Source organism: Pteropus alecto, unplaced genomic scaffold (genome assembly GCF_000325575.1).
Source record: "Pteropus alecto unplaced genomic scaffold, ASM32557v1 scaffold152, whole genome shotgun sequence".
Classification (NCBI taxonomy): Eukaryota; Metazoa; Chordata; class Mammalia; order Chiroptera; family Pteropodidae; genus Pteropus; species Pteropus alecto.
Window position 1 is genome coordinate 3,737,833 of NW_006432227.1, and position 27,004 is coordinate 3,764,836.

Sequence of the window (27,004 nt, forward strand, 5' to 3'; positions counted from 1 at the left end):
AGTAAAAATTTTATTTATCTGCAAAAGAAATGTTAAAAGATATAATTTTTACTATAAATATAGCAATATGTCTTCTACTTGTCTAAAGTAAAAGTTTAATTAATATCTCAGTCTTATGATTAAACTATCAAACACTACATATGCTAAATTCTCAAACCACTTAACAGCACACGCACATGGAGTGCTTGAAAATTTTAGCTGCAGATGCTGCTATGGTCATCAGGATTTATTGCAAATCCCTTGAAAAAAAAAACCTGTTTAATCTCTTCTGTGCAAATATTCAGCTGGCATTTATAGTTTACAGATTTGAATAAAACGTATTACAAAAAACTATATTAAGTTTGAGATTTAGCATTAACATACTTTGAAATCTCACAGTCTTAAGTGGTTATTTTAAAAGAATGACTTCTGCATAAAATATAGTTAGCATACAATAGAGATTATTTTATTTTTTATTAACCAATTTGCAGTTTTCTCAGGATTATGTCATTAGTATTTACATTATAGTCATAAGAAAGAATTAGATAAAATCTAAATACTCAGCCTATTTTTGAATTTCAAATCAGTCAACAAGGATTGTATCAGTAGAGATGGCAGAGTTCCGAGGGCATGCTTACCTGGTAATAACTTACCTATTTCACCCAAATGCACTAAAGGTGAATAATTGAAGAAAATTAGGGAAGAGAACAGAGAAAATGGGGATCTTGTCAACCATTTATAAAATGTTTCCTTAAAAACTATAGATTTCATCAAGTCAGAGATAATGTTGGGAGAATAGACAATGATTAGTGTGCTAGGATTCTCCCTAAAATCTCAGTATTTACTGAGGATGCAGAAGAAGACAAAATTTAAAATTCTGTGTATTTGTAGATGATGTTTATGATATTCTTGCACTTGCGCTCTCTCTCTCTCTCTCTCTTACACACACGCGCGCACACACACACACACACACACAATCTTTCTCCTGTTCTCCTGATTTTTATCTTGTCTTATTTATAATATCACCATCATCTTTTTTTAGCATTACAGAATTGGATCTTTTTTTTCCTCCTCTGTCTCTTTTGCAAGAAGCAAAATGTTATATTTGGTTAGAATATTATCAAAGTCCTAAAAACGTTGTCAAGTTTAAACAGTGGTTATTATCAAACCATCACTCTAGCTTGAGCAATAATAGTATTGGGTATTTTGTGTCTACAACAGTAGTTCAGTGGTCTTAGTAACTTCTTCATGGGTTTATATTTTTAATGATATATGTAGACATAACTTTAATGAAACACATAGGTTTTGACTGTATATTTACAATGCTTAAAATAACACTATTTTTATGATAATATGACTGCTCCTGGTCCTATGATCACTTCCACATTCCATCTAGGAGAAAAGAAAAAGAGCTAATAGGTCCATTCATAGAGTGTTGCAACCATTACCACCATCCATTTCCATAACTCTTTTTATCTTGGTAAACTAAAAATTTAGATTTATTAAACAATAACTCCCTATTCCTTCTTCCCCCAGCTCCCGGTAACCACCATTCCACTTCCTGTCTCTATGATTTTGACTACTCTAACTACCTTATAAAAAGGGAATCATATAGTATTAGTCTTTTTGTGACTGCCTTATTTCACTTAGAATAATGTCCTCAAGGTTCATAATATTGTAGCATATGTCAGAATTTTCTACCTTTTTAAGGCTGAAAAATGCTCCTAAACTCAACAGCCAAAAAATAAACAATTCAATTCAAAAATGGGCAACACACTTAAATAGACTTTTCTCCAAAGAAGATTTATAAATAGCTACAGGCACATGAAAAGATTCTTAATATCATTAATTAATAGGAAAATGTATATCAAGACTGGAATGAGATACCATCTCACACCCATGAGTAGCTAATATCAAAAAACCCAGAAAATGACAGTTGATGAGGATGTGGAAAAATCAGGTCCCTGAGTATTTATATTCTCTGTGGGAATATAAAATAGTACAACCCTGTGGAAAACATTTTGACAATTCTTCAAAAAATTAAAAATAGAGTTACCATGATCCTGCAGTTCCACTTGTGAATATACCCAAAAGAACTGAAAACAGTATCTCAAAGAGATATGTGTATGCTGATGTTCACAGCAGCATTATTCACAATGGCTAAAATACATTGTCCATTGATGGATATTTGGATAAGCAAAATGTGATATAAATCATTTTTTAAATAAATGAACAGATACATGAATTTCACTAAGTAACATTTCTTTTGTCTCCTGAAAAATCTCCATTTCTTTGAGCCCAATTTTTCTATTAATCCAGCCTTACTTTTTATACTGAAATTATAAAGCTAACTATAATAACAATATAGAAAAAACGTTATATAATGAAAACACATGAAACAACTATGTGCTCATCATACGCAGTTAAAAACATTGACATTTTACAAAATTCTTTTAAAGTTTTTTTGATAAATAAAATTTATTGGAAATAACACGTTTTCTCAATAGTGCTATATTTCCCTTTTTGTAACTACTTTTAATACATTTTAATTCTTTCATATATTTAAATTCGTACCATCTTTGAGAATGACTATTTCTCTAATACTTTGACAATACAACAATGATCTGAAAATAATATTTACTCTTTTTTTTTAATTTGCGATTCTCCTTATAAGAAAGTGATCATCTTTTCATATATTTTATGAGCCAGCTATGATTCCTTTTCTATAAGTTGCCAGTTCACATGCATTGCTTCTTAGTTTGTTGGTTTTATTCTAACTCACTTGCAGCAGTTCTTACTTATTAAAATTAGCTCTTTACCTATTATAAAATACTACATTTTCATTCATTTTGGCATGTAATATTTAGCCATAATTTTATTTTGTGTGTGCAGACATCTTTGATGTTTATGTGTGGTCAAAGAGTTTAGTCTCATTTTATGACTACTTAGTTGTCTGTCATAGTAAAATTAAACATATGTGTATCTATTATTCTAATATTTTAATTGATCCACTTCTGTATTTTATCTTTAACATAGTAGACTTTTTATAAGGGTAAAGAGTGAGAATGAAATAATCATACTTGACAAATAACAGCTGGTAGCAGGCTAGCTGCTCCCAGATAGGTCATGTGGTTCTCTTTCTGACATTAAAAATTTCACAGAAAATAAATATCTAACTAGGACTCTTCGTGACATGGATATAACACAACACGATAACTCATAAACATTTCTAGTTACAGACTAGAAACAAAGATACTACACAAACATGAAATGACCAAGCATTTCCATGGTTTCTTACATGGGTGGTGTCCCTCACTCAGCAAGTAATGAACCCACCTTTGTTTGCCTACATGTGTTACAGGGGTTTTTGGCTTGTAGACTGAAATGTGAATCAAAGTTATTCTTCCAGATGGCTACCTATTTTATCAACATCTTGCTATAATTTCTTTGCCAACTTTAGAATTCAAATTGATGTATATATGATCATTAGCATATTAAAAGTAAATAGATTTAGGAAGTTAACACAAACATCCTATATAAATGTAAAAATGAGTAATTGATAAGTAATCTCTAAATAGTTGGATGCATTTGAAAGAGAAAAACAAACTTTGGTAATAAATCAGAGTTTTAATTTACCCTTGTTCTGCCACATTATAATCTACTATAGAATAACAGAACATCCAAATGTCTTTGAAAATGACGTTGTATATTTATATTTCTTGCCACCCTAAATTTTGTAAATATGATATAAGATGTTCCTTTATATTATAAAAGAAAGGATAAAAAATGATTAGGTTTATCTTGACATTCTCCAAAGGCTAACTCAAAACTTTTTAAGAGCTGTACTGTTTATCACCCTTAGAATCAAGGAGAAATTTTCAGTCTTCTTTAAACTGAATGTATTAAATTAAAACATATACTGTAATGATTCTATAATATTCGAGATTAATAATAAACTCAAGATCAATTGCAAAGATTTATATAATTATTATCTATATCTAACTATTGATCAATTAATTAATTAATTAATTATGTTCAACAGTGTCATCAATCATGGAAAATATTGTGAATTTTTGTGACTATTTTCTTAACATAACATCCAAAGATATGTTATGTTAAGAAGTAATTCCCTCACTTTTCATAATCTGTTTTTGATCCAAGGAACATACCTAAGTATATACCTACATATTGTGTGTTACAACTCAATTGAGAACTTTACTATCTTCCATTTTTGCTAATGGTTATAAGCATAATGGATTAGCCACAGCTATTTAGTCTTTTACCACAATAAATACAAACTGGCCACTGTTTCTAGTAAATATTTGTGTGGAAACTTTACTAAAATTTTTTAAAGTGCATGTTTGTCACTGTTATAATTCTGGTAAAATTGTAAAGGCAAGACATTGACAAGAACTCAAACGTTGGGGTCCCTTTGTACATATTCTACTGGATTCCGTGCAGCTAACCTGCAATATGTTTTTAATAGATTCCTCTCATTGTGTGCTTATTCTTGGGATGGGCTGAAGCTTCCTTTGCTGGAGCTCTACGGTTCTAATGGTAACAAAGAATTACCTGATTTTGCGTTCACAACCTAGGAAATTCTAAAATAACTCTACGGACAGAGGCACCCATTTTATTGGCACAATTGTAAGTGTCTTTGTACAGACTTGGCAATTAATAAGAAACGTAACTGTCCTTATCACCTCTAGTCTTTGGAATGGTAATAAGTACATTGGAATTCTGAAACTAAAACTGGCAAAATTTTCAGTCTCTTAAGCTTTCATGGACTGGGTATTGCTGTTGCTTTTAATGACAATGAGATCGACACTTTCTGGGTTTATTACTCCCTTTAAAAGTTACTAAGCGATTACCCTATGTTTACGAGAATAGCACTGCCAATTCTAATTTTCACATTCTGGCAAGCAGACATTAACAAACACTGCATGAGAGCCATGCAATACATTTAGCATTGCCACCAGGTGTAGACAGTCATTTCTTGACATCTTCCTAAACAACCTCTGCATGAACAAAATCTGGAGAAGTGGTCTCTGAAGCAGTATCACAGAAAGAAATTATTTGAATCCTACTAAAAAGTATCTTATCAGATATTAACAACTATCAAATCAGTGAACTCTCAGGATTTAGTCCTTACTTATGTCAGCATTTATCATGTGAAACATAAGTTATTTTCAAATCAGTCGAAGGTTGTCAAGATTATAAACTTCAAGCCGAAGATTCTTTGAAATCTGCCAGAAGCGAATTGTCTTCAGGAGGTAGATCGGTTCCAATCAAAACACAGAGACCAAAATCTAGACAGCCACATATTGTCACATTTTAATATGTGTGCATATGCATTTTTCTCCTTGTTACTTTCTTTTCTTTTAGCAGGTTAAAGTTTTGGACAACTAATAGCATTTGTTACCTATAAGTACCACATTCTTAAAATTGATTTCTGCCTCCTTACTTCCTAGAATGAGTCAATAACTAGTTGTAAGTTATTCATGATTTGGCCCAAGTGAATGATGAAATTCACTTACTGGGTCTATCCACATTTTCTTTTTGGAGCCATGCAGCTTCCCTGGATACCAGTTTAACAATCAGTTGGTTTCCTGTGTAATTTGGTTCAACCACTAATTTTTTACATGGCAAACACCATAATAAGCTAGACATCCAGGAATAGAAAATGCTAATGATTCAAGGTGAGTTTTATATTGCTTTTTTTTTTCCTTTCCTCAAGTTTCTCCAAATTAATCATTATAAGAAGGCCACACAGTAAGGAAGATACTACATGCCATAGTTCAGATAATAATAGCAAGAGAACTAGATAAAGCTGCCAAAGCTGCAGAACTAGCCTAGAGGTTTCATTAAATTGAGGATTAGTTTGGAATGGGCCTCCATAGATATCATAGTGGCTTCTCAACAAGGTCTTCTGTCTGTATGGATGTAAACACAATATTCTAGAAAGATCTAAGAAGTACACAAATAACATAAATATATATATTTTAGATGATAATGTTGTATGTTTCCGTGGGTTCTTCAGGTTGGAGCTAATCGAGTCTGGTCTTGGTCTAATTTAGGCACTCCCGAGCGTTGACTTACAAACTGATTCACAAGTTCTGAACACAATCCTTGTCTTAGTATTTTGTTTTACAGCGTTTGAGTGTATGACCTCCAAAATCTGAAATGCTCCTGTGCAGCTGCTGTCCTCTCAAATGACCCAACAAGTGACCATCTAAGTAGAAGAACAGACAAATCTGACTTTTATTGAGGTTGAAATAAACACTCTCCCCGAATAAACATTTCTCCAAAGAAGGAGTACAGAAGGCCAAGAGACACATGAAAAGATGCTCGATGTCACTAATCATCAGAGAAATGCAAATTAAAATTACCGTGATGTCACCTCACACCTGTCAGAATTGTTATCATCAATAAATCAACAAACTACAAGTGTTGGTGAGGATGTGAAGAAAGAGAACCCTCATGAATTGCTGGTGAGATTGTATATGGGTGTAGTCACTATGGAAAACCCAGCAATTCCACTTCTGGGTATTTACCAAAGAAATCCAAGACACTGATTTGAAAAAATACATAAAACCCTAGGTTTATTGCAGCATTATTTACAATAATCAAGATATGGAAGCAACCTAAGTATTAATCAATAGATGAATGAATACAAAAGAGATGCTACATATATTCAACTGAATATTACTCAGCCATAAAAAGAATAAAATCTTGCCATTTGTGACAATATGGATGGGCCTAGAGGATATTACGCTAAGTGAAATAAATTAGACAAAGGCAAATATATGATTTTACTTATAAAACAAAATAAACTTAAAGATATAGAGAACATTTTGATGGTTGCCAGATGGGAGGGGGTTGGACGATAGGTGAGGGAGGGGAAGGGATTAAGAAGTACACATTGTCAGTTATAAAAGTAGTCACAGGGATGTAAAGTACAGCATAGGGACCATAGTCAATAATACTGTAATAACAATATATGATGTCAGATGGGTACTAGACTTAGGGTGATCATCACTTCATAAATTATATGAATGTCTAATTACTATGTTGTGTACCTGAAACTGTATCAACTGTAATTGAAAAAAATATAAAAAAGAAACACCCTCAAATATTCAATATGTGATCATATACTTCATAAGAAATGAAGTAGATTGACCACTTCTCCAGATGTTGATGATCTACCCTTTAGCTTAAGATGCAGAATGGCAATCAAAGGTGAGAATCAAATCTATCTACAGCCATACAACTTAATGTCTTAACCAACACAATCTGCTATTCAATTCTTCACATGAACATTGCCATATAATTTTTAAAATATTTGTTGAAGAAGATGAAATTGTACATAACATTTATTATTTGTTTCAGAACTTTCAGAAAGTATTTGACTTCTAAAAATAAATGTCTCAATTAGGCTAAATGACTATAAGACCTGCCTCTAAGCCCTGGCCTTGACTCTTGACCCGTCATGTCCATCTAATTTAATTATTATAGCACGAATATTTCAAACCCTAAACAAGACCTCAAATTGAAAGACTTGCTTTATATCATCCAAACTCTAATATATTCCACTTATGCTCATCCTCCTTTGAAGTGCTACTAAAATCCCGTCAAGAATTGACCTCGTCTACTGTGGTAAGAAATAAACTCCACTTTGCTTTATCAACAGATTGTTCCAGGGAGCAACATTTGACATTTGAATGCTTTGTTAGAAGAAAAGTAGAGGCCAGGAGACCAATTATGACTCTGACATCAGAAGGCTGCTTGGATAAATGTGGGAAAATGGTGAGTAAATGGGGAGAATAAACTTTCTTTTTGCACATGAAACTTTTACCCGATCAAAAGTTGCATATGTATTAGAAGAGAAATGCCTTTTCAAACACAGTAATTTACAATATATTGTGTATCCATATAAATCATATACATAGACACATATACATATATTTATTTTTATATATACAATATATTTTTATAAGATTCAAAATGCCTGACTGAATAATCTAGAAAGGAGGAATGACTTGATTGAGTTGCCTATGCAAATTATGTTACATTATCACTACTCATTTCTTTCTATATTTAAAAGCAAAAAATGATAGAGTATTTCATGGTTGCATTAATAAAATACCTTGAAAGTATGCATATATTCTGTGTAATTCTTCACTTTCATTCCCAGAGCAATAAAATCTACAAGGATAAATGGTCCATCCAAATCAAATGAAGTATCATTTACAAATTTTTTTTGCATTATATCTTAAAAAACAGAGCACTTGTGAAGACATACATACTTTTGATTAAGTTTTAGGGAAATTTGAAATGAGGTACAATATATCTCATAGAATTTTCAATACAAAAGCGTAGTTAAACTTAGTGTCTGAAATTTTAGAAGACATTTTACCATGCCTTTTATACTTGCAACTTTATGTTAAATATATGATCTTTTTTCATTTTTTATTTGAATAGAGCATGAATTTTGTAAAAATTCAGCATGATGTACACTTGATTTTTTATTTTTATGTGTTATGCTGCCATGTAAGTAATAAAAGAAAATGTTAGCAGTAAATTCTCCATGAATATGAAAAAAAGAAAAAAACATAAGCCTCTCCCCTCCCCCATTTTGCAAATTAACTTGATTTCTTTGAGAGTCCTGTATGTAACTGTGATATATATTTTATACTGGGAGTTTTTGCCTGATTTATTATGATCTTGGGTGTCTCAGCAAGGTGAAAGAACAGGAAAAGCAGATGGAAGACAGCAGGTAAACAGTATTTGATGCAAGAAACTCATTCGTGATGATGACACTGTGACTGTTCAAAATGGAAACAATGAAATGTAATTCAGGGAGAATAAGCAATAGAAGTGTGATAAATCAAAGGAAATGAATACTATCTCTATCTGAAGAATAAAAATAGTGGTAGTATATTTCATTCAGATATAACTACTCTCAAAACTAAAATGAGACCTAATAACCTCCTTAATAAAAATTTCATGTTTCCTTATTAATAAGAGCTTCTCCATTATCATCTTAAAGATGCAAGCAAGTATGAAAAGAATTCCACTTTAAAGGCAATATCACACTTCAAAAGTTTTAAAATCACTGCTGTGAAAGAGGTACTGAATTGTATTATTCGTAACCTGAAAGCAGGATCAACATTGCGATATCAAAAAGACAGTATCTTACAGTAATCCTAAGATATTTATCATGTTTTCACTGTACTTCATTTAGATATTTAAATAGCATTTATATCTTTCTAGGCTCAGTCTGTCTGACCCCAGATCACTACTATTTCCTCTTATCTTTCCTTAGAGTAAATGTAGGGCACTTGTTCACTCTCTTGATATCATATTCCTTAAAGTACTTTGTGACCCTAAAGGGTGTTAATGCAATTCCTTTCACCTTAGTTATTTAATTTGGCTTTCCAGACTTTTAATTGAAGCTGTGTCTATCATCTGAAGTCAATTTCTCTTCAATTTCAGACCATGAAATTATACATAATGCCATAGTCAGGGTGTACTGTGTGTTGAGTACAAGCAAAAAATGCTCTTATTTATTCTGCCAAATGCCCCATCAAATTTCGATATGTTTATTTTTATTAAAATACTACATGCTCAGCTTATTACATATTTTGGTCTTTAATTCTTAACTAGATATGGCAAATTCTTTCTACCTAGTATATTAAGGTATGGTACGAAGGTAAAATGGTAGTGCCAAATAAAGACAAAAACAGAAGAAAACCTCTCCCCCCATCCCCTTTTTTTAGGAGAGAAGAATAAGCATAGCCAGCATGAATTTTTATTTGTGGAAGGTGAGAGGTAAAGTTGAGCCTAATGTGACCATGATGTTTTAACAGGTTATATTTATTTCTACAGTTGGAATCACTGATTAAAAAATGTTTTCTTGATTACACTTAGTGATAAAGTACAGGGGCCTTTGAGGAAGAGAGAAGCCTAACCAAAGTTTGGTCAAGCCAAATAACAGACAATTTTGAGCACTTGGTGAGCAGCAATACACTGCTTAAATTTAAGCCTATTGTAGAATCCATGTAGAAAGTTAAGATATGAGAATCTTTAAGATAGTTAAATTAGACTTCACAGAATTAAATCACAGCTACATATATAAAAGAAATCTATTTATATTTATGATTTATGATACATGACAACATCTCATGTACTCAATATACTATTTTATTTCTTAAATATTTTATTATTGTCTTAGCTCAGGCTATGATAGCAAAATACCATAAACTGGTGGCTTAAACAACAGTTATTTTTCACAGTTCTAGAGGTTGGAAGTCCAAGCCCAGGATTCTTGTGAGGACCCTCTTCCATGTTGCAGACTGACCACATCTTGTTTTATCCTCATATGATAAAAAGTGAGAGAGTTCTGGTTTCTTCATCACCTTATCCCAATCATGAAGCTCCATATTCATGATCTAATTACCTCCCAAAGCCCCACTTCCAAATACCATTGCACTGGGGATTAGATTTCAACATATGAATTTTAGGTGGATACAAACATTTAGATAACAAATATTATCTATATGTTACACTATATATTTTAGTAATATTTTATAACACAAGAAATGAAAGATAAACAGAAATTAGAAAAGATGCAAACATATAGAGTTCATAAGCTCTTTTCACACATTAACTCTATAAAAAAAGTACCCTTTGAAAAATCAGCTACATTTTAACTTAAAATACAAATATAAAAAGGACACTTAGTGAAAAAATGGTCTATCTTCACCTTAGTGATATCTTAGGCATACATTTTGACTAGAAGTCTTTCACATTGGAATAGAATGATATGAGATAGCCTATAAGAGAATATTCTGCTCGTATAAAATTACATATCTATAAGTTTACTACTGCTATAATAATGGACTTTTCATCTACTTCAGAGTGAAAATTTGGAGTTTAAAATTTTTAAATGCTAAATACTTTTGATCCGTATGGTTAACTATCATATAAGTACTTGCTGTTCAATATTAATTCCAGAAGTTTAAGGAGAGACTTACTAGATTATCCTTGAAAGTATGGTAAAATATCCCTTAAGCGAACAGTTTTTTTTTTTTTTTCAATTCATCAAGACATTTATGTAGCATTACTGAAGGTGGCTCACATTTAAAGAAGGGTGTGCTTGCTGAGTTAATTTCAGTGTGTTGAAGGTTAATTGATCATGTAGCTCTGATTTATAAAAGGAAAGTACACAAGAACTACAATATCTCAATATCAACCATCTTTCTCCAAAGGAATATGGAATACTCAAATATATCTTACAGAGACCAGAGAGTTGTTGGAAATTTTTGATTGAAAACACAGACATTTCCAGATAGTTTTCTGCCTCATCTATTGTAATCTTGCTGAAAGGAAAAAATAAAGAGGCAAGAAAACATATCTCAAGATTATGTTGCACTTGATTAATTCCTTCACAGTTAAAATAATATGCTTTCTCTTAGATATGCTTTGATTAAACCCTTTGTATTAAGTTACTTTCTGCTTCTCAAAAATAAGAAAAGCTAATTGAAAATGAACACTAATGATCTGCCTTGTACTTACATTTAAATAAGGTTTTTCTTTTCTTGCCAAAAGGAAGCCTATAGACCTCTTAGATTATACAAGATTAACTGTAGGAAAACAAATGTATAAAAGGCTCTAGCAGAGTCCAATAATCTAAAGAATATTTTTTTACTTGATACCACAGATCATAAGATGTTAATAGATGAAAATTAACCTATTGTATATTATCTACCTTCCAGGGAAATGGGTGATGAGGGGAAACATAATATATTTATGTTTACTTTGTGATAAATTATTTGTTTTCAAATTGCAGAATGAATAAGTGACACATCAGCCATTTCATTGTATTGGCTGAGGTCAATTAAAAATATTCAAGACATAAATTAAATAGAAATATATGACTCAAATCAAAATGGTTGAATATAGACAGAGGCTAAAAGTGTCAGAATTCTTTGGACAGTGTCAATTTAATTAAATTATTTCAATATCCACTGATCAACCCAATTAATACTATGTGGAAAAGTCTGTCAGAAAGCATTATATTTTGTTGATAATCAAATAGTATGATGCATGTTTTTTATAATTATTGAAACCTTATTTAGTTTTTCAAAGAATTTGTCTACATGATAGTTTGAAGATGGTCAAAGAATGTAATATTTGGAATATTACATATCCTGAAAATCACAGATTAATGCCATCATATCATGTAAAGTAATGTTCATAATTAAAAATTCTTATAATTACAAACATTTCCCTTAATTTCCAAATAACTATTTTTATTATAGCAATATATTATAATGTTATTTCTCATACATCTAATATAATTTCATTTTATAAAAGCTGACAAACAAGAATATAAGTGATAATTGCCTGAAATACATCAACATGGAACCATTTTTAGAGCTTCATTTTATTTAAGTTTCCTTTCTCTCTCACTCTCTTTCCGGTCACACACACAATTCATATTATTGTACTATATTATGTTATCATCTTATTATGACATATTGCATTTTAATATTTATAACTTCATTTGTACCTGTAGTCAATAATAATGTAGTGAGCACTTAAAAATTTTTATAAGAAAAATAATAATTAAAAAAATTGTTACAGGGTAGAACTCATGTTAAATGATATTATAAAATAAAAAAGGACAAAATATAAAACAAATAAAAAAGAATTTTTTTACACTCAGAAACATATAGTACTATAATAAATAGATGTCAAGCTCTGATAAAAATCACTTCCAATTTTTTTCACACATATATTTTATATTTAAACTACCATTAAATACATTTCCTTTTTCTATGACAAAGATCAAATACTCTGTGCTTTTACCAGCAATTTTCCCATCCCTTTATTCTTATGTCAAGCTGTTGCCTAGTGTTATGCAGAGAAGAATAAAGAGTGGAGTGAATTAGCTTTATCTATAAATTTTGTCATAGTTTTCCTTTATTCTTTAATTTATAGTGGCTTAGCATGGTTCTTTACTGATCAAGAAAGGGAAAAATAATGCAGGCAGGAAATGGGTGTGCATTCCTACATGCTCGTGAATATCCTTCTCTCTGTCAGTCTTATAAAGAATAATGTCCAATCTTCAAGGAACAAGTGGTAGTTCCATTGAATAACAATATAATACCTCACCTAAGTGAGCTGCTGTCACTCTCCCCATGGTACCTATTCATATCTATAAAAGACTGAGGAAAACAAGCAAGGAGATATTGTAGCAACTGGCATTCCAGTAAAACTTCGACTATCTCAAAATCAAAAGAATTTTTTTAATATTTAGGTAGAAGAACAAAAAAATGCAATTTTTTGGTCTAGTATAAATATACTTGCTTAGGAGCCCTTCAATCAGGGACAATATAAAAACTTGTTAAATATCACGAAAGTGTTTCAGACTGATAAAGGGCAAGGGTAAGAAATGGAACTCTAAAATCCTGAGAGTTTGACCACAGGTGTTATAAAAACAAACTTTTAGTAACATATTTTTGTTACATAGAGGATATATGTATTCTTCAAACCTTTTTTTTCCTTTGAAAAGAATATATATTAGCTGACTTGTGCTTTAAAAAATAAAATAAAATAAAGTGATACAATGAAATGATTCCTTGGCTAGAATTCAGCAATAATGAATCATAGCATGGTCCCTGTTACTAACAAATTGAGGGACCTTGATCTACAGATGTTTACAGGCAAAGAGATTAGTGTAAATCAATATCAGGAACATATTCCTGATAGTTGGAAAACAAAGGCTAGGCCAGTCAAGAAAAGCAGTATCTCTCGTGCAGTGCTAAATCATTTCTCTATATAATAGTGTACAGAGAGCCAGTAACTCCACCCCTCCTCTTCTCCAGATTATTAAAAACTCAATCTGTACTCTGCTGTCTACCCTGGAAGATTTCACCAAAGATGAACTTATTAATACAAAATAAAACATTAATATATAGATTTGTAATACAGGTAATTTCCTCATCACGCCATAGGATGTGGTCTCAAGGTTATAATCATCACCTTATCTCTCTGTCTGAACCAATTAAGCAAAGTTGGAATATATCAAACATTGTACGAGATAGTAGTGTGACATTACAAAGTAAAACATTTTTAAAAGAATCAGTCATTAAGTATAACCTCAAAAACTATTTGATATTAACTTGCTTCCCTTTTATGTGCTCATTCTAAATCGCTGCCTTTCAAAATGCATATTATGTACTAATATAAAGTGAATATTTCCATAATAACCTAAATGATATAATAAATAAGTCTGTCATATCACCGAATTTTACTTTAACCAACACAATATAAAATATTTCTAAATTAAGTGGTTTTATTTATACAACTAAAAAAATTTACTAAAAAGATATGGATAAAAGAATAAATAAATTTTAGAAGTCTTAATTTGACTTAATACTTAAATCTGTAGAACCATAAAATGCTTAGGATATATGTAAAGATCTAGTAAAAATAGCATGTGTAGAAATTTCTATCTTTCAGATACCTAGCAAATTTCTTTGTAATGAAATCAATATTTGTATTTAAGTTGCATTATATTTGACTTTGGTCTTTTTATTATATCTCTAAGAGTTTTATAGAGTATCTAAGAGCAGTAAATCAATTGGATTCATTTTACTTTTCCAAAAATGCCTATACATTTGTAGAACTAAATATAAATTAAAAGTAATTAATATTTATATGTGAATTCACATATAGATGATTTCAAAATGAATTTAAAAATAATATGTGAAGATTCTTTCACTCTGTGATATTTTAACAAATGGATACTTTTAAAAATATAATATAAACAAGGCAAACTTCAGGTGATTGACACTCAGAAGACTGCTAATCTTGGTAATTGATAAAAACTTTCATGAGGACAGGATACATGTCTGAATTCTTCATAGCTATAGTTACATGACACACATACTTTCTCATGTATTTTTTAAGAATTAATTTAATTGAATGAAGCTATTGTCTCCATTTTTTCAATAAAGAATCTATTAAGTAAAAATTATCTGGTCTACGAAGTAAAAAACCGTATCGGTGACCCCTTTCTTTATAAAGCCTACTGCTCATGGAGATTAATTCAAGAAGCAAAGAAATGCATATCCAGAAACTGTTAGGGTATCAGATTAGCTCTTCTAACAAGCAGAGAAAGCGAAAGTACATGAGGTGGCAAAGTTCATGGGGTGTAGCAAGAAAGGAACAGAAGTCTATATTAAACAGAATGTAAAAATTCTTTCCAAATAAATTAGAAGAATATTGTAGATCATCTGTAAGATTTTAAGCCATTTCCAAGAGGTTTCTACTCAGGACATTTTTAGAGAATTTCATTGCATTATTGTGTCTCACATAAATTGTGGGAGCTACAGTCCATACTATAGTTTAAGTTGAGAAATAAATTGGTAATTTTAATTTGGATGACTATAATATTTTTCCCATTTCTTTAAAAAGTAATTGCTTTATTATCTTTATTTTTTTACATGTATACTAGAAGGAAAAAATAGCATCCTAAAATGTAATGTAGAAAGAATACAATATTATTTAAGAATAATTACCAAATTCACATGAAAGATGCAAAAAACCCTAAATAAATAAAAATGGTATTGCTTCAATATAAATAAATCCTATTTAATATTTCCTTATATAATTTGGGGTTATTCATATTCTAAATTGAAAGATATGTATGTTATAAAAATTGTTTAGTCTACCAAATGACAGGAAAGCGATATAGACAATTTTCATAGCTGCATCTTTATTTTTATTTTAGGGCCTGGGATAACAATTTTATATTCAACAAGCCTTTACACCTAATTTTATTTACTATTATTTAAACAAGAGAGTAGGAAACCTTTGATTTTAGTGAAGAATTCTTTAAAAGAGCTTGCTATAGCACTAGAAGTATTTCAATATATCAATAATTGAGGAAATATGCTGAAAGTGAGTCAACAAGTTTTACAATATCAGTGTTTGCAAACAAACTCTAAACCAGGGAAAAGTGCATGCAAACGATTCCATTAAGCTTAATCTAGATTAAAAAGAAGATATGCTTAAGGATGTAATAAAAATTGAAGCACTTTTTTAATTATCTGCATAAATTACTTAGCCATCAGTATTAAAAAAAATGTAGTAATGCTTTTTGGTTAACAATCAAGTATTTAAGCAAGACAGCATGACTAAATTTCTACTACAAGTCTAAGAAAAAAATATTATTGTATCAAAATTTGATGAGGCAATTATAAAGAAGATAAATTGCAATGATATTTCACTCTTGATAACCAGTAGACGATGATCGAATATCAAGTGCCAGTAGAAGTTTAATGTTACTATATTTTACTGTATCCTCAAAATAGCATTTAAAATCCAATGTGAATACAATTTTCAATGTTCTGAAGATCTTACATGTAATTGAGTAATTTACAATATTGTGCATCTTCTCAAGTCAAAATTAATACAGATCCATCCTTTTATACTTTATCAGTCTTTTCAAGATTATAAATACTCAAGGATTATTAAATTTATTACATTATGAGATAAAAGAAAAAAACAATAATTTCAGCGTGAATACTTTATTCTTTCTAATTTAAATTGATTCAAATTATTGTAATATACTTTCATAAATATGCTTTCAGTGAGTTCAAATACAATGACAATATTAAATAATTTTATAACCTTTTAAGATACTTTTCTTCAGAAAGTGGAATGGAGGGGAGAGGAGAAAGTAACCTCAAAAGAAATTTAGAGTCTTTGAAGTATTTAAAATATACTTTTAAAAAGATCAAATATAGTTTGAGAACTATTTGGAACTGAAACAGGAATAAATAGTATCAAGGCAAGGAACTTTATTTTGTCATGCCATTCTTTTATATCAATTTAATTCATTAAGTTTAATCTACTTAAAATAATTTAAAGAATTTATAATATGGTGAAACTGTTAAAAAGATGCTTATATTTAAGAAAATTCAAATAATTTCTCTATTATATGTTAGGCAGCTTTACCTCTGGGTTAAGTCAAATCCAAAATCCCCACATTTTACTCCCCAAAACCTGAAGACCAAAATGACTGCTAAGGGAAGTGGATCCTGTCACTTGATAAACCTAATTTGTGCATTTCATGTAACAGCTAATTTTGAAGTTTTGAAAAGATGGAACCTCCTGCTCTGCGGAAAACATTATTTCTTTCAAATTTATTTGTAAAATCTATGTGTCATAGAATAATAGAGCTTCCTTAATAATCAAAAGGAGCATCAGATACTCTGTAATCCAAAACACTTCCTGATGTTATACATGAGGAAACTTATTCCTCAAGTAGGAGACAAGAATGTGCCAGATAAAAGAACAGCCTTCACCCAAGAGCATCCATAGGCTTGAAATAAAGCTTTCCTCCCAACCACCTCTACTTTTCCTCATAAGTATCCCAACTTTTTTTCACTTAAGTACCAGATCTTTATAATAAAATTATAAACCACATGTCTCATAAATTGTAGCACAATTCTAATCAATATTGACAATTAATAAATTATTGTATGTATTAATTTTATTTGTGAATACTTCCCATGTAAGCCAGGATTGTTTTTCGAAAGCAGTGAGGCATGTTGATATTTCTTAACTTTTCTTCTTTGACTCCTGTGATAATGACACAAAAGCCCAGAGACCAACAGATATGAAGAAGCCTAGGTGAACAGATTTTAATATGAATGTAGGACTCAAGGGTAGCCAGTGCGGGGGCGGCGGGAGGGGAGGGGTTGGAGGGAAGGTGGGAAACATATGAATTGAGATTGCCAGTTCTGAGGGTAGCATATGAACACAATCACCTACTCTGAAGTCTATAGCACTTAATAATTCAAAACTTACTTGTAAAAGCACAGAATGGGGTAAGATAAATTTAATTAGCTTTGGCAGCAGAGAGCCCTAAAGAGGATGGGGAGAGGAAATCACAAAAAATAAGTGACCCATACGGAAAGAAGAAACACTATGGGAAAAAAAATGAAAATCAGCAGATGGAAAAACCTTTCATAGAGAAAGCAGAAACAATGAAAAAAAAAAAAAAAAAAAAAAATTCAGATATCTTCAAAATGATTTAAAGAACTGATACAGAGATATTAGGAATATAACAACCTAATTGTTAAACTAAAGAATTCAATATTAGAAATAAATGGCAAAGTCATACAGCAACAAAGAATATGAGAATCCTGGAACTTAAGATCAAATACTCAAGATGTATAAAGAAGATGATTAAGACAAGAGAGAAAATGAGAAAAACAGATTAGGAGTATCAACAACTGTTAAGAGATCTTGAAGGCAAGAATGATATAAGTAGAAAAAATTAATATTCATACAAATAACGAATAATAAATTCTGAGAATTATTAAAAACAGACAGATTGGAGGAGTTCATGAAGTTCTGAATAGGACAGGGCAGACTATTAGTAAACAAAAAATGGAAAAGCCATGCAAAGAACTGTAGACGCAAATTTTAAAATTTAAAATGATTTTTAAAAAAGAAAACTAAAGTTTTTTGAGAAAAGAAATACCACTCATAGAAGTATAATAGATGAATATATATTTTTCAAATGCATCACCAAGTGAAGAAAGACAATGTAATTATATCTCAATTTAACAATGACAAAGTAAACTCAGAATTTTATATAAATCCAAGCCAGTGTCAGCAAACTAGGGCTTGCAGAGCAAATCAGCTGGCTGCTTGTTTTGGACACAAAATTTTATTGGAACACAGCCGTGCCCATTTATTTATATTTTGTTTATGGATTCTCTCCTGCTGTAATGGCAGGACTGACATTTGAGAGAGAAGCCACGTGGCCTGCAAGGCCTCGATCATTTTCTAGCTCATTCCTCACAGAAAAATTTTGCTGAGTTCTGATCTAAGCTATCATTTACATGCCAGAGTGAATTACAGATGTTCTTGGGCATACAAAATCAGGAATATTACCACAAAAAGATAATCTTTGAAATAACTTTGAGAAAATTCCCAGCACGAAGAACTAATCCAAGTAAGATATGAAAAATTAGATAAATAAAATCTTAATAAAAATCTATTGCTTTCTCTTCAAGGAGGTGGTCCAACAGCCTCCCCAGCAGACGCAGAGACGCAGATCATCGTGAAGACCTTGACCGGGAAGACCGTCACCGTCATACTTGAAGTCAAGTCCAGTGACAACCCTTGAAAATGTCAAAGCTAAAATCCAAGACAAGGAGGGCATCCCACCTGCCCAGCAGCGTCCGATTTTTGCGGGCAAACATGTGGAGGATGGCCTCACTCTCTCAGACTATAATATCTAGAAATATCCACCCTGCACTTGGAGCTTCCTCTGCACGGCTGTATCATGGAGCCCTCCCTCTACCTGCTCGCCTAGAAGTACAACTGCGACAAGATGACCCGCCGCAAGTGTTAACTCCCGCCTGCATCTTGGCGTTGTCAACTGTCTCAAGAAGTGTGGCCACACGAACACGCTACACTCCAAGAAGGTCAAATAAGTCTCCTCAACCATCTTCTCAGCACGCAGGGTGGCCACCTGCCCAAACCTCTTGGCCTGGGGGCCTCAATAAAGTTTCCCTTGCATTGGAAAAAAAAAAAAAATCTACCAATAGCTGAATCTAAAAATGACCAAAAATTAAAGTATAAACATAGAAATCAACATACAATATTCCAGGTGAAACCGATATTGGAATGATGTAAGGGAAGAAGGAAGAACATGAGAGATCAGAATGGTGAAAAACATTCTTGTTCTAGGAAAGATACAGATATCAGTTAATTTCAACATTAATAGGGAAATTTGAGTTTAAGTCTTAATAAGCTAGTACTACCTACCAATCAAAGGAATAAAAACAAAATGGGCACATTTCAAAGCAGAAGAATAAAATGACATGCAAATGCATTAAAAAGAAAAAGAGAAAAACAAATGTTAAGAGAAAATAAAAACTAACACTTTAAAAAATGTTAATTGATTGTACTTAATAATTGAAAAATTTTTTTAGATTGGATAATGAAGTAAAGAAGTCAAGTAATATATTGTCTGTAAGAGATACATTGCAAATAAAGGATAGAATATTGTTGGAAATAAATATGTAACAAATAAACATACTTAAAAAATGGGGAGGCAGATTATATTTGGTAACGTAAAATTTAAGATAAAAACCATTAGAGCACGTTTATATAAGTAAATTGTTTAATATCTCAAAAAAATATAAAAGTCATAGGTACATTTAATAAAAGACAGAAAGCTGTAGATATATTAATAGTTATAATTTGGTATTTTATAATAGTCCTTGTTATTAATGTATAAAAAGATAAGAAAAATTATAAAAAATAACAAGGTTTTATATATGCAGCACTCTTTAAAAGAATTCTGAGTAAAAGATCCACTTTGAATAAAACTGCATCTAGGATTGTATATTCATATTATATAAAAATAAACCTCATTGCATGTATCGAAAAGAAAATCTTTATTTTTAATAAAGAATAAAAAATTCTTTCTAAGCAGGTTTGGACTGTTAATAGAATTGACTACTTACCAACCCACAAAACCTCAGTACAATTCAATGTCAATATCATTAACAAACAATGCCTAGTTAAAATACAATAGCAGAAATCTTGCTAAATACCACTCAAAGATCTAGGGGGAAAAATTAAAAATCCTAAGATATTACATAATTTAATAGGCATTGGAATTTTTAACATATGACAAAATTAGTAAGATGCAGGTATTATTAAAAGAGAAATTTGTAGCTTTTAATAAATGTATCTCAAAACAAACTTCTGTTGAAGAAAGCATTTGAACATTACAGATAAATATAACATTTGATTTTAAAATTTCCATAAATTCATTCCTTCATCAGAAGTAACCATTGACTGTTTTAAGTATGTTTAAAAATTATCAAAAAAATGGTATTTTAATAGATTTTTAAAAAGTATTTATTAGCTAATTGAAATAAATCAATAAATATACTAACCATGAAAAAGATGGCAATAACTATTAATGAATTACTATTTATGAAATAAATAAATGAAATCTTTTCAACCAACTTAAAACACTCATGAAATTATGTCATATTCATGTAAACTTTTAAATTAGATATGTGTGAAAACAATATAGAGTAAGAGAAAATGCCTAATATTTAATAGTTAAGTGTCCTAGAACTACATTAGCTTTCTTTCTTAAGATTTTCTCCAGGTGTTATCTATTAGTATGACATATATTCAAGAAGTATCCTTGAAGAATAGAGAATAAAGAATGTCTTTGTTTGTAGGAATAAATTCCTTTTTCTTGACTAAATATTTCCTTTAAATCAATTAATTAGCAAAAAATGGAAGAATTTCAAATTGTTCTTACTAAAGGAAAGTTTTTATTGTGTAAATTAAGAGAACAAAATTGAACATCTACTTTTGTATAAATACTAACTGGTATAACTTTATAAGCTATTAAGTATCTCATAAGATATGTAATTGATTCTCAATGATAATCATGAGAGGGGACATTATAATTCTCCTTTTAAAATGAGAAAAGTGATGTTCAGAAATGAAGTCAAGTTGAGTAGCAAGAATTCTGCCTTAGGTATACAAGCACAAATGTTTTCCTTAACAAATGATTTGATGAAAGAGATTGTCACCTTACTTCATCCTGGCTGTATTGCTGATATAACCCTGTGTATGCTGCTCTGGTTTAGAGCTGATGTGCAAGTAGTTTGCTAATAGTAATAGTAAATAGTAATCTTAGGACATGCATTGCATAGTCATAAGATTAATGACTATGTGACTTGCCAAAAGAAAATTCAGACAGCTTTACTTTATATGAATATTTTATTGTTCATGAAACAAAACTATGAAACAGGGAGACTTCAAATCCGAAACTAGTAAGAAGCTTAAAGGCACAATTTTACAAAATGGCTTACAAAGTGAAAGTGAGGAAATTGTTTAACCTTTAAAATGATTTGTTATTATAATGGGGATTCCCAGACAGCAGGGGATAAGCTAAAAGTGATTATCTTATACCATTTTAGGAAGATGATTTAAGTTTTGTTTGTGATTACCAGAAACATTTACAAGAAATAAACTAAGTTAAATTTTGCTTATGTTCAATGAAGTAATTAGATTAAATTTTGTTTAACTGGCTTAACTGAGTTTTGTCAGCTCCAGGGACCTTCAAGCCCGTTCTCCATTTTATTTTATTTTAACAGACTATAGCAAGTATTGTTTAAACTGTTAGGAGATCTGAATTTTGGTTGTAAACAGAGGACATCTGTGACACTACTAAGAAATATAAATTAAATAAAATTTAAAAAGTCAAACACTTCAGTGACATGGATTTAGTATCATAATTACTGCTTAAATAATTGAACGATGAACTAAAGATATTCAGGTACCATGCCATGTGCTTTCTAACTCTGTTGGCCAGTAGAGTGCTTGGACATATAATAACTCCTCAGTAGATTATGGTGAATGAATGAATGAACAACACTAGAATGCTATGTGATATTGTTGCTATATTCATAATTATGTTCTAGACTATTTTTAACATGTCAGTAATTGTCAGTAACATGTGAGTACTGCAAGCATTATTCAGTATCTTAGTGGCTGGTTTTTATCCCGCCTTTTAATTAAGGCCTAGGTGGTATGGTACCAAACAGAGACTTGGAAAATATTTATATTTGACATTAACTATTTTAGATGCAGGAGCCTTGAGAAAGTCAGAGAAAAGCAATTTTAAAATAGAAGGTATTTAAGAAGTGAGATTAAAAGACTGAAATTCTAATCCTGTTTCCATTATTTATTGGAAAGCCTGGCAAGGAACTTAATTTCTTTGATCTTACTGAGATGCATTTTGGATAAACAAGTGTTTGCAAATCACTGTGTCAAGGATTAGTTATTACTATTGCCTAAAACATCTAGCTTTTGACTCAAAATTCTGACCCCGAGGTTAACTTCTTATATCATTGGAATTTGCACTTGAAATTGGAACTGGAATTATGCTTCTATGAATCCCACATTAACCCAATTTCGCATGTGAGAACACACACACACACACACACACACACACATACACACACACACAGGAGAGACAGAGACAGAGACAGAGACAGAGACAGAGACAGAGACAGAGATGGGGACAGAGGCAGAGACTATTTACATACACGCTTATAATATTTCTAGAGAGAAGAATACGAAATTTACTTGCTCACTATTTGTTCAAATATCGGTGGCATTGTAAAATTAGATCTCTGATGCTTAAACCACAATAAACTTGTAAAATATTTCGTATTAAAAGTTAACTTTTTGCTGTTAATAATTACATATTATTGTACGACTGCAGGGCTACATTTTCTTTCAATTTTGTCTGGTTGCTTTTTAAATTGTTTTGCAGAGGTCAAGATATATTAAGCATCTTATCGTATAAGGAACATTCATTATGCCTCTTCTTCCAGTTAGTCATCTCCTATTATGCAGCACTGCTCAAAAAGACATGCTTATACTTCTGCTGATTCTCTCTATGGAATAATGAATTATGGTTAAGGCTTATACATATCATATGATATAAACACATGTGTTTATAGAAAATACAAACTTTATCAGTTATTTCAACTTAAGTACAAATCAGAGTTGTTTTACTGTGATCCATTTTCTCATTTAATAGCTTTCATTGTTACCGTGTTCCATATATTAAATATTAATCTAATGAGTTTGCCAGTAATAACAAAAGGTACATTATACACAGTGCCTTCTTTACTCAAAAATGTACATTTATATATTGGTTTTGTAAATTAATTTTATTTCTGTGGATGATGAAGATTACAAGTGCATTGTTTTTCTTTAGAGTTAGTTTACATAAGATACAAATAATTTTATACTTTCTCATTTGCCTTGTTATCATGCCCAAAGTAGTTACAATATTATCTAAATTTGATGTTACCACAAAATGCAGATTTTTTTAAGATAAGAAAGTTAGAACTACATTTTAAATATTATTTTAGAAGTATCATGACAATTTAATAGACTGAATTTCTACTGTTAGGTTATTTCAAATGATAAAAGGGGTATGGAGTAGAATGACAATAACATTTCAAAGAGAAGGTGCTATAAATTTAAATAAGTTTTAAGATTCAGGAGATCAAAAAATATTCACTTGCAACTCATCTTTGAAACAATCTTTTAAGTTTTATATTCCTCACAGAAAGAGAAAAGTGTAGAAGATATTAAATTGCATTTGTATACAGAACATTTTAGTTTAACTATAATTCTTGGATTTAGTGTAGCATTGTCCATGGTAACCATTGACAAATATTCATATCTCTTAAAATGTAAGGCTTTTCCTGAGAGAATATTATATACTAAATGATCTTTGAGTAAATAAATTTTGCTCCTGGTAATTTTTGAAAACCTATGAAGCTCTGCTTTCCCCGTGAATTCTTAGGATATATTTTTTATAGAATTAAGGTCACATATTACCATTGAAATTTGCATTGTGATAAAAAGAAAATGAGATTTAGCATGGGAAAATGGTATAATTATCAATATATTGACCTTTTTTAAAATTAATATTTTTGAGGTTTCAATTATAATCTGTGAAATATACACTTATTTATTCTGAAGCTTTATTTTTTTTAACTTGTTTCTTTTCATTATCCTCGGTTTATGTAATTTATATATCCTATTGATTTCACCTTGATTGTATATTATAGAATACTGCAACTTCCTTTTCTTAGTGCTGTCCTAGTCATCTCACCATTGGACTCTTTTAATAGAAAAACTTCTCCATTTTATAAAATTAATAGGACAGTGCCTCTCTTTTCCTACCCTGGTTTTAGCACTAATATTTTATTTTTACATCTGTTTACAGATACCTCTGGCTGGTCACAAAATAAGTTTCTGAGAATGAAATATTGAGTTATATTCTAAAGAAGGCATATGGAGCAACTCATATATAGTCAATAATATCTTGGAAAAACATTTCAAACACTCAAAAGCAACACAATAAATATAGATAAGGTGAACACCGTGAGTTTTTACTCATGTGTTATAAAATATAGATTTTTACTAAAATCAGATGAAATAGTTATCTGACTTTCAGGGGTTATGTTATATAAAACCTACATATAATATCTTAATACATGTTCAGTTAACATTGGGTTGGTGCAGTTGATTGTATATAAATATTTATCTGACTTGACTTCACTGTATTTTTCTTCTATTCATTAGTGCGTTTTGATTGAATGTTAACCCCTACAGTGTGATAAATCCTGATACTCTATGTACTCATGAAGTATGTTCAAACATGAAACACACTGGATATAATTTTATCCAAAATTTTTCTTTATGCCCTATAAAAAAATTATTGAATGCTTTCTATGTGAGAAACAGATTTCTACATGATCTAATTGCTTTATTTTATTTAATCCTACCATCGAGTCCAAGGGATAGACACTATGCAGAACCCATTTTTCAGATAAGAAAGTTTAGGATTTAAAAGATTAAGTAACTAGCCACAGGCCACTTCACTGGGGAGCAGAAATGTGAAGCTTGTATATTCTGATTCCAGAGCCTTCACTGAGCCACTGCACTACAGTTATTCAAGTGCCCCAAAAAAACTTACAATCAACACACAAACATGCACTTTTTCACTTGTTTCTCATTTATTTTTATTCCATAGCTGTCTTTTGAAAAATTACCATCGATCTTGGATGCAATTTTATAAATTTTAAAGCTCATATAGACCAATAAATATTCTTTTTGCGACTGTGACTTTAGTAAATTTTTCTAAATTTCATAAATATTGGCAGAACTTAAATGGAACCTAAATCGTACAATGTAAAAATCGATGTATTTTCTATCATCAACATTATTCCTTATTATATCATTAAATAAAATGTAATATACTTATTAAATAAATTTTATTTCAATTTTGGTAATATCTTTAATAAACAAAAGGATAACAAAATCAGTGATCATTCAGTCACATTTTCTTGTATACCATTTATGCAGAGTATTCATATATTTAGTAACTATTTTGTGACTATATACAGTGTACTAGTGAACAAGTGAATACAGTAATGATTTCTGTCCATGTGGAGTACACATGAAGAGTGTAGAGGAAAAGAAGAAAGGCAATTAAAAAATCAAACAGTAAAAGAATGAATGATAATATATGTTTGATGGTAATGTGATATAAGAAAAAAACATACCAAGCAGTGCCATAAAATAAAGAAAAATTGAGAAATCTGTGTAATCAAATGAAAAGATAAAATTTGCATAAAAATTTGGAGGTGATTGAGCTAACTGTAGAAATATCTGGCAAAAGACTATTTTAGTCAGAATGCTGACTAGAACAAAAGAAACAGGAAGGCAGCATAATTAGCATATTCAAGATACCAGTATGGTTAGAGGAGAGAAAGAAGGAAGAGTACAGTAAGGCATACAGTCAGGAAGACAACAGACTGACAAATTATGGAGAATCTTAAAAGCCAATTTAAGGAATGTGGCTTTCATGCTGAAGGAAATGGAAGCCACTGGTAAATTCTGAGTGACAAACTTATGTGTTTTTTTTTAATAGGATCAACGCAGTACTTTTATTGAAGATGGACTACTAAACATTCAAGTAGCAGTAATGAGTAAACTAGTTGAAAATATTATGGAATTCGTGAGACAGTTTAGGGCTAGAAATGTACATTTCAGAGCCCTTGGCATACAGATGAATTTAAAGTCATTGCAGTAGATAAAATCATCAAAGAAACAGAAAAGTTCGAACAAATAAGATCAAAGGTGGATCCTGTAGCATTTCTACATTAAAAAGTAAAAAAATAGAAGGACAAAGGAGAATGGAAATAGTAAGAAGTAGGCTAGAACTAAGAGAGAGTGTGTCCCATAGGAACTAACTGAAAGTGTATCAAAGAGGAGATAATGAACGATATTAAATGTTGCCAAAGGTGAAAAGATTAAGACTAACAAGCGAAGGTAGCAACATGGAGGCAGTGGAGACAATTGT

General features: G+C 30.7%; 1 pseudogene; it reads left to right on the forward strand.

The window, feature by feature from the left end:
• Window positions 1-7,205: 7,205 nt before the first annotated feature.
• Window positions 7,206-19,505, forward strand: LOC112475827 (annotated as a pseudogene).
• The last annotated feature ends 7,499 nt before the right edge of the window (window positions 19,506-27,004 follow it).